We start from the raw sequence: 10,534 nt of genomic DNA on the forward strand, positions 1-10,534 counted from the left end.
AGACTGCTTTTCAAACAGAGTTAGATAATATCCTGAGTTAGCTGTCTTCTCTGTAAACTTCCAATGATCTCTTTGGGAAAAAAAAAAATGCCTTTCTACTTGATGGACAATATTGAGTCCATCAAGCCCAAACACCATCCATCTCCCTAGTATGACACTTTGATAACTTGATCTAAATCCAAAGATAATTTTGATTGTCTCCTTCAAGTCTCAGAGGATATGGTGTTCTTCCTTTAGCTCATAGGTACCAACAAATGTAGAAAAAAACAAAAGCTCTTTTCAGTGCTTTAAAAATCTCCTCTGCCATCTATTCCTTTCAATGTGTTCATTTGGGGCAAAATAATAATGACGATTTTAATATCTAAAACTAATTGAACAACTATGTGCACGGTAATTTATATATTTGTTTCAATGATCCTTACAATTATTTATATCACTCATATTACAAATAACTATGATTATTAGACCTTGCAGATGAGAAAATTGTAGTAGAAAAAGAATAAGTTGCCCCCATGTCATAATTTTATTTCAATCTGTTATTTACTTCCTGATAATCCTTAGAATTATTTTTATTTAGCTATTATAGGTATTTTGCAGAATTCCTTTCCTTTCTCCTACACAAACAATGATGTTCTCTTGGGCTCTAACCTCAGCCACTTCTTTTTGAATTCTACATATTTTTTCCCTATATGATCTTATCCATTTTAACCATTTTTAATTCCCACATATGATCAGCTGATTAAACTCAGCTCCTAATTATCTAGATAACTTCAGCTCTAAATTAGAACAATTTACAATATACCCAGTTGACCTCTGAATCTCTCTATATGTCTATTGGCTGCCCAAATTAAAATATAAACAGTAGAAGGGGCAATATGTTAGCAGAGATTCACCTGCATTTCCAGTAGCCAAAAACCTTATCTGATATTTGGATGAATTCCATATATTTCAGACATAATATTTTATTACAGTAAATTAAACTGGAGTATAGCATTTATTATAGCTCCTTTTCATGATCAGTAAATAATCTTCAATTATCTGTCAAAGACTCTCTAGGTTCAAGTTTTAATTATTGGTATAAATAGATGGCCAAAGAGCTTCCTATAATGAAAGAGATTTGAAACATGTTAAACTAGGAAACACACATTACAAAAATCTGACCACGGGTTGTATCCTTATGGCAACAATAGTAGTGTATCTCTGTTAGGCATTTCTCTTGTAAATTAAACACTGTGGCATTTCGAAGAGCATATGAAAAGGTATCCTATTTCCAATATTAAAAATAGCAGAATATGGTCTTGTCTATCAGTATTCTGAAGTCACCTACTGCTTGTGGAGTATGAGATTGTATTTAACAAAAGAAGGATACTCTTGTGTTTATTCATGTCTATTCTTTTCAGTCCATAGATTTCCTATCTTGTTGAGTCACAAAACAACAGAATTAACAATGCCCATTTTTAGTTTAATAATCTCAAATAGAGGGTCAATTAATTTTACTTGCAACTTTTCAACATTTTCCTTCACAAAGTAGTACTTTTGAAGCTTTAAATTCCAAAGATCATATTTTAATTTTGTCTTCATATTAATTTTTACTTACTGAGTTGAAGTTCTCATATTCTCTAAAGTCTATAATGGTCTTCAGCAAACATTGTTTTAATGGCTAAGTAAAGGAAGGAATGGCGGAAGGATGGGAGGAAGGAAGGAAATATATGGTCAAGTTCTCTGATTCTTTCCTGGGCTACACTGGGTCTACTAGTGAGCCAATCAAATGCATTCTGTTTCTCTGTTATTAAAATTTTGATTTCTAGCATTTCCCTTTTATTCTTTTGTATTGCTTCCATTTCTGGGATGAAAATTACCTATATGATCTTGCCTCTAGTTTATCTTGCCATAAGAACTTTAAATATATTAATCAATATTATTTTCATTCCCTGTTTGAGAGTTTCAACATCTGCATAATAATTGACTCCGATTCTAATGATGGTTATCTTCTAAATCTTTTCTTCTTGGCTTTCTATATGCCTTGTAATTTTAACTGTTTGAATCTGTTCTTTGGTATTCAGGAAGGTCTAGGAAGCTGAAGCCTTTATCCTATAAATAGGAAACTGGGGACATGGAACAGTTTTCGTACATAGGAGGGTCCCACTTGGTCCTGTTCAGTTTCACTGCATCTTTTGTTTTTTTTATGAACAGGATTTGAAATGCTAGAGAGTAAAAACTTAGAATCTGAATCAAGTACTGAAAACCAAAACTAAATTTTAAAATGTCCTGAGTGAATACGTTAGTTACAAGTTTAGACAGTAAATGTCTATTTGCCAGAAACATTTCTGGTCAGAATGGCAACTGGCAGTTGTGGCTTATGTCCCTTCAGAACACCAGGAGCACTGGTTTTTAACATGAAAGGATATAACTCAAGAATAGTACAATATCTTATCATCGTTTATTATTCAGTATTATGTGTAACTAGAGATATTTAGTTGTCAATAATAAATTCACAGGCTGGAAAGGTTTTTTTCAGTTTTTAATATGAAACTGAAACATCTTTGGCGCAAACCCAGACTAAACACAGATTGGGACTTGAACACAATTTTTTTTGTTTTTTGTTTTTTGGTTTTTTTCATTAGAATCACCTGCCTTGTGTCTGGACTTACTGATACTCAGCTTTTTTGCCACAGCACAGAAGGAATTCAGCAAGAGGAATAGTGATAGGCAAGAAATAGATTTATTAAGACAGGACATTTGTGAGGGATACAAGCAGGCAGGTGAGGAGGCTCTGCCCTGAGGATCAGGTGGGCTACAGGTTTATAATCCAAGGGGGTGGGAGAAGGAGGAAAGACCTCCTTCTTCCTTATCCTAAGTAGATGTCAGGCTTACATCACTAGCTCCTCCTTTGTATCAGGTAAGAGAGTATTTGACCCTTTGTGGCCAAACTAGGACTGACATAGTGCTTATTCAAATCAGTAGAAGGATGGTAACAGATGCTAAAATATGCTGACTCATCTCAGATTTCCCTATGATGAGAGTCTCCTACTTTGGGATGTCATCTTTCCTTTAAGTTCCTGTCCTTGGTCCTAAGGATCATTATCTTGAACTTGAATGCAGACCTCATTTAATCTTTCACTTAATAACCTGAGGCATATCACGTGCCTTTACTTAGGGCTATAGTTAAGCAAGCTTGCTTAGTTCCATGGCATTCTGTTCTGACAGCTTTCCAGGGAGACCATTAACTTAAACAGTGGTTGCCCAAAGTTCTCTAGGTTTCCCTCTCTATTGATGGTCCCCCTACTGGAACTTCTACAACTAGCTGTGTAACTATCCTACTCTATCCCTACCAATAATACATAATTCATATTTGTAACACTAATATAGGAAGAGACACCACACTGGGTTTTTTTAGTTGTTTATTATTATTATTATTATTATTTAATAGTTATTTCCCCAATACAATTTTTTTCTACTGTACAGCATGGGGACCCAGTTACACATAGATATACACATTCTATTTTCACACATTATCATGCTCCATCATAAGTGACTAGACATAGTTTCCAGTGCTACACAGCAGGATCTCATTGCTAATCCATCCCAAAGGCAAAAGTTTGTATCTATTAACCCCAAGCTCCCCAGCCACCCCACTCCCTCACCCTCCCCCTTGGCAACTACAAGTCTATTCTCCAAGGTCTTGATTATCTTTTCTGTGGAAAGGTTCTTTTGTACCTTATATTAGATCCTAGATATAAGTGATATCATATGGTATTTTTCTTTCTCTTTCTGACTTATTTGACTCAGTATGAGAGACTCTAGTTCCATCCATGTTGATGCAAATGGCATTATACCATTCTTTTTATGACTAAGTAGTATTCCATTGTGTATATATACCTCATCTTCCTAATCCAGTCATCTGTCAATGGACATTTGGGTTGCTTCCATGTCTTGGCTATTGTGAAAAGAGCTGCAATGAACATGCAGGTGCATGTATCTTTTTTAAGGAACGTTTTGTCCAGATATATGCCCAAGAGTGGGATTGCTAGATTATATGGTAGTTCTATGTATAGATTTCTAAGGTACCTCCATACTGCTCTCCATAGTGGTTGTGCCTGCTTACATTCCCACCAACAGTGCAGGAGGGTTCCCTTTTCTCCACACCCCCTCCAGCATTTGTTATTTGTGGACTTATCAATGATGGTCATTCTGACTGGTGTGAGGTGGTATCTCCTGGGAGTTTTGATTTGCATCTCTCTACTAATCAGGGATGTTGAGCATTTTTTCATGTGCTTGTTAGCCATCTGTACATCTTCCTCTGAGAAATGTTTATTCAGGTCTTTTGCCCATTTTTCAATTGGGGTGCTGGTTTTTTTCCTGTTGAGTTGTACAAGTTGCTTGTATATTCTAGAGATTAAGCCCTTGTCTGTTGCATTATTGGAAACTGTTTTATCCCATTCTGTAAGTTGTCTTTTTGTTTTCTTTCTGGTTTCCTTTGCCGTGCAAAAGCTTATCAGTTTGATGAGGTCCCACTGGTTTATTTTTGCTCTTATTTCTGTTGCTTTGGGAGACTGACCTGAGAAAATATTCATGATGTTGATGTCAGAGAATGTTTTGCCTGTGTTCTCTTCTAGGAGTTTGATGGTGTCTTGTCTTATATTTAAGTCTTTCAGCCATTTTGAGTTTATTTTTGTGTATGGTGTGAGGGTGTGCTCTAGTTTCATTGATTTATATGTGGCTTTCCAGTTTTCCCAGCACTCCTTGCTGAAGAGACTATCTTTTTCCCATTTTATATTCTTGCCTCCTGTGTTGAAGATTAATTGACCGTAAGTGTCTGGGTTTATTTCCGGGTTCTCTCTTCTATTCCATTGGTCTGTATGTCTGTTTCGGTACCAGTACCACACTGTCTTGATGACTTTGGCTTTGTAGTATTGCTAAGGTCTGGGAGAGTTTTGCCTCCTGCTTGGTTTTTGTTCTTCAGAATTGCTTTGGCAGTTCTGGGTTTTTGTAGTTCCATGTAGATTTTTGGACTGTTTGTTCTAGTTCTGTGAAAAATGTCATGGGTAATTTGATAGGGATTGCATTGAATCTGTAGATTGCTTTGGGTAGTATGGCTATTTTTATGATATTAATTTTTCCAACCCATGAGCATGGAATGTCTTTCCATTTCTTTACATGTTGGACTTTGTCAAATGCTTTTTCTGCATCTATTGAGATGATCATGTGTTCTTTAGTTTCCTGGATTGTTTTATAGTTTTCAGCACATAAGTCTTTTACCTCCTTGGTCAGGTGTATTCCCAGGTATTTAATTTTTTGGGGTGCAGTTTTAAAAGGTATTGTATTTCTGTATTCCTTTTCTAATATTTCATTGTTAGTATACAGAAATGTGACTGATTTCTGAATGTTACTCTTGTATCCTGCTACTTTGCTGAATTTGTTGATCAATTCAAATAGTTTTGGGTTTGAGTCCTTAGGTTTTCTAATATAGTATCATGTCATCTGCATACAGTGACAATTTTACCTCTTCTCTTCTATTTGGATGCCTTTTATTTCTTCTGTTTGTCTGATTGCGGTGGCTAGGACTTCCAGTACTAGTTGAATAACAGTGGTGAGAGTGGGAATCACTGTCTTGTTCCAGATTTTAGTGGGAAGGCTTTCAGCTTTTCCCCATTGACTATTACATTTGCTGTGTGTTTGTCATAAATGGCTTTGATTATGTTAAGGAATGTTCCCTCTATACCCACTTTGATAAGAGTTTTGATCATGAATGGATGTTGGACTTTGTCAAATGCTTTTTCTGCATCTATTGAGATGATCATGTGTTTTTTGACTTTCTTAAGGTGTGTATGACACTGACTGATTTGCATATGTTGAACCATCCTTGTGAACCTGGGATGAATCCCACCTGTTCATGGTGTATGATCTTTTTGATATGTTGTTGGATTCGGTTGGCTAAAATTTTGTTGAGAATTTTTGCATCTATATTCATCAAAGATATTGGCTGATAGTTTTTTTGGTGGTATCTTTGTCTGGTTTTGGAATTAGGGTGATGATGGCATCGTAGGATGTCTTTTTGAAAAAGTTTAAGAATGATGGGCACCAGTTCCTCTTTGTATGTTTGGTAGAATTCACCTGTGAAGCCATCTGGTCCTGGACTTTTATTTCTAGGGAGTGTTTTTATGATGTATTCAATTTCATTTCTAGTGATCAGTCTGTTCAGTTGTTCTATTTCTTCTTGATTCAGTTTTGGCAGGCTGTAAGTCTCTAGAAAGTTGTCCATTTCTACACTGTTATCTTAAAAATATTTATATTTTCCAGTTATATTTCATGCTTAACACAAAATGAAATAAAGCATAAGATTCTTTCATTGAAGTTACTAATTGATGACAAAATTCAGTTAAGTAATGAATATCTGTAAACTGTCTTTAGGAGTTAAGTTTAATGTGGTTCCTAAATTTGCCTTTAACTGTCAAAGTAAGGAAACTTCCCTGTTTTTATGGTTCTTTTAAATGTGGGGAGTAATTTACAGCCAAATAAGCCAAATGGATAGGTTTTAATTTCTTCAGATTTAATGCAGATTTATTTCAAAACAAAGAAGAAATATTAAGGGCTTCTTATACATATCCCTGGAGGAGAAGAAGTGAGGCATATTGTTCAGAGTAAGACCAGGATCCTCGGCCATTAGTTGGAAACAGGATAGCTGTTACACCCCATAAGATGCTCTCATTCTTAAAAGATTCTCTAATGGAGATCAGTTAAATAAACTTTGTGTGCCTACAAATATACAGCATCTTTACATTGTCTCCTGGTTCAGAGAGTTTGGTAACACAGGTATTGTGTAAATCTAATCCCCATACATCTGAATTCCCACTTCCAGGCTGCATGAAAGAAGATTTATCAAAGGAATTTTTTTTTCTCCAAGTCAGACTGGACTTAAAGAGTCCACATTAATCCTAGAAGGATGTGCTTTTTCTACTCAGGAAGTCTCGTGTTCTACTGAAGAGCTGAAGCGTGGGGTCAAGCAAGTCCTTCCACTTAAAAGCTATATGAAGGGGGAAAAAAATCTGAGGAAAAGGGGATAGAAAAAGCATTATTCGAATGGGATGTAAGTGTACTGTTCCTCTTGGAGCACTCTAAAATAACCACAAGTAATATATGAGTAGATAAATGGACACAATGAGACAATGGGGAAGAGATTTTTAAATGCTGATACATCTGGAATCTTTCCATTTCTGAAGTGATTATTTTAAGGACTCTAAAATTATAGTTCTATTATCTTTCCTTAGCTGTCATGTATTCTGACTATAATAAAAACTTATTTTACGTTATTTATAAAGAAGAAATACTTATTCATCCTTAATGGAATTGCTAATGCAATAAAGCTTCACTAAATTAATAGTTGTCATATTATGACAAATGTCAAATTTAAGTGAAAATATGTTTATTGAATTATCTATGACAGAGTAATGACATAAGCTGGTATTATTTAAACTACTCATGGAATTTCTTTTAAAAGCACATCAAAAAAGGTGAATGTGCATTTTCTGACATAGCTTCTTTTTCTCTATTTATAGATTTGGGCTATAATATATGATCAAATTAATATGTTCTCAAAATAATTGTGGGATAAAGGAGATATAAATTTTTCAATTGTCATAAAATATGTAAATTATTAGACAATTATTACACAATATGACAAATTAGACAATTGCTATATAATTTGGCTTTGAAAATTGGCTCCAGCCGATCAAATACTCCTGTTTCAGAAACCCAGATGGGGATAACTGCAATGCTTTAGAGAGAAGACTAACAGTTAACTTTATATTATTAATCTTTAGGACTCTAGAATGAGGTATGGGCTACTTTAAAAACAACTGGACCATAATAGGGAATAAAATACCTTCCTTATGTATAAAACTGTGATATTTTTGTTTCACTAATTAAACTTTTTTTTTTTGTCTTTTGTCTTTTTAGGGCCACACCCACAGCATATGGAGGTTCCCAGGCAGGGGTCTAATAAGAGCTGTAGCCACTGGCCTACACCAGAGCCACAGCAAGGGGAGATGCTAGCCACGACTGCAGCCTATACCACAGCTCATGGCAATGCCAGATCCTTAACCCACTGAGCAAGAACAGGGATCGAACCTTCAACCTCATGGTTCCTAGCCAGATTCGTTTCCACTGCGCCATGATGAGAACTCCTCACTAATTAAACATTTTATTTTTCATTAAAATAATGTTGGACAATAATGGAGATTTTGGTACTGTAAACAATATTGAAAGAATCACTTGATTAATTTGTTCCTTTTTATGTTTGTTTATAATGGCCCATTCTAAAAGGACTTAAGGAAGCTTACAAAGCAGATAAACAGGACTTTTTTTTTAAGTTGCAAATATTTCTGAGGGAGATATTAGACTAAGGAAAATAAGATAAAGCCAGAGATGAAGTCAGCCCCTGATTGAGGTGCCATAATGCCCTAGAAAGTTCTAAAAATGGGCATGATATTTGACTCTGAAATTCCTGGTAGGCAAAGAAAAAAATAAATGTAAAACCAAGAAATAAACAATAACAGTGGAGTTCCCATTGGGGCTCAGTGGGTTAAGGACCCAATGTTGTCCTGTGAGGTTGCAGGTTCAATCCCTGGCTTCACTCAGGGGATTAGGGATGCAGCGTTACTGTGAGCTGTGGCATAGGCTGGCAGCTGCAGCTCTGGGAACATGCCACAGATGTGGTCATAAAAATTTTTAAAAATAAAATAACGGTACAAAGGAATCTTTCCACAGAAAAGAAAATAATGGACTTGGAGAATAGACTTGTGGTTGCCGAGGGGGAAGGGGAGGGACTGGGAAAGACAGGGAGCTTGGGGTAAATAGATGCAGAATGTTGCCTTCAGGATAGATTATCAATGGGATCCTGCTGTGCAGCACTGGGAACTCTGTCTAGTCACTTATGATGGAACATGTAATGTGAGAAAAAGGAATATATACATGTAAGTGTAACTGGGTCACCATGCTGTACAGTAGAAAAAAAATATATATATATATAAAATGATTAAAAAAATAAAGACATAAATGAATAATATCAGTGTATCTATGACATAAAAATATACTAATAGTTTAAGGAAAACCTAGGTACTAGAACCTGTCAGGAATGTCTCCAGTACTGCTTATAGAGAAAGAGAATGAAGCATAGATTTTTGTCCTGTATGTCTTTACAACATAAAGACAATAGCAATAATATACCTGTTAGTCTTTTTCTTAAAGGATCTCTCCAAAAAAATTGTACAATACCAAAAAGCATTATAGCAAAGACCATTCAATATTTGATCAAAATCGTGTCAAATAAGCAGCTTTACCTAAAATTAAAAATTAAAAATTAAAAATTAAAAATTTGTTTTGATAACTTCCAGGCCGTCTTCCAAGAATATAATTTTCCCAGCCTAGATTTTAAGAATTAGGCAGGAAAGCATTTCCTGTCTCATCAAAAAAAAAAAAACTTGAAAAAACTTCCTGGTTATTAGAATACATTTGGCATTCAAGGAATACATCCTCACTTCACATAGAAAATTACAGACTACAGAGATAAAATGAAATTATGGAAATAATTATTTTTAAAATGTCATCAACTACTTAGAAATAACCCATTAAATACTTTGGCTACATTGAAAATCTGAATAGTCATTTAGCAATAGATCATGAAACTGATACTATTCTTATTAAGCATTTCTTTTTTCATATTTTGAGGTACTAAATAATGTTATAAAAATGTATGCACTTTTTTTTTGGTTAAGAGTGGAGATGAAATCCTGTGAAATTGGATTGTGATGACCATTATACAACTACAGATGTGATAAATTCATTTGAGTAATAAAAAAGTAAATAAAAATAAAAGCTTCTTCTATAAAAAAAAAAAAGAGTGGAGATGATTGGCGTTTTTGAAGAAGAAGCCATAGACTTTAACAATCAACCAAGTAGAGATTGCTTTTACAATCTCTGAAGAAAACTGAGCCTATTCGAGACACACTCTGAATATACACCTGCCCCGCTATTTTCAGAGACAGAGGGAAAAAATGGTGATCAAGAGCCTTAATATTTATGCTATAGCACATGGTGATGACAGCTTTAGGACTGGGATTTTTCCAAGTAGGTGATACCATGCTCCCAGTGAATCCATAAAAAGAAAATCTTAATAAAGCAGCCATAGAATGGCTATTTTTAAGCAATTTTATTTCCTAGTAAGCCCTCCAAGACAAATTAATTGCAAATTTTATCCCTTGGTAGGTAAAGAAGGTGATTTCCATTTCAGAAGTTTAGCCAGACACCAGTAAGTTGTTAAAAGACATCTGCCAACAAAGATAATTTTGGCTTTAGTTTTATTCCTGTTAGGTAATGCTGACAGTCGTTAAATAGTCGGACCACATTTTCTGTGAATGGTCTTCCTAGAATAAAGCCATATATTCGTTTGCTATTCTCTAGAAAAGAAATATAAAATATCTTGTCTATCTTCTGAAGCAATCTCTTTACAATACTAACGTTCATAGAGTCAATCAAA

Source organism: Phacochoerus africanus, chromosome 10 (genome assembly GCF_016906955.1).
Source record: "Phacochoerus africanus isolate WHEZ1 chromosome 10, ROS_Pafr_v1, whole genome shotgun sequence".
Lineage (NCBI taxonomy): Eukaryota > Metazoa > Chordata > Mammalia > Artiodactyla > Suidae > Phacochoerus > Phacochoerus africanus.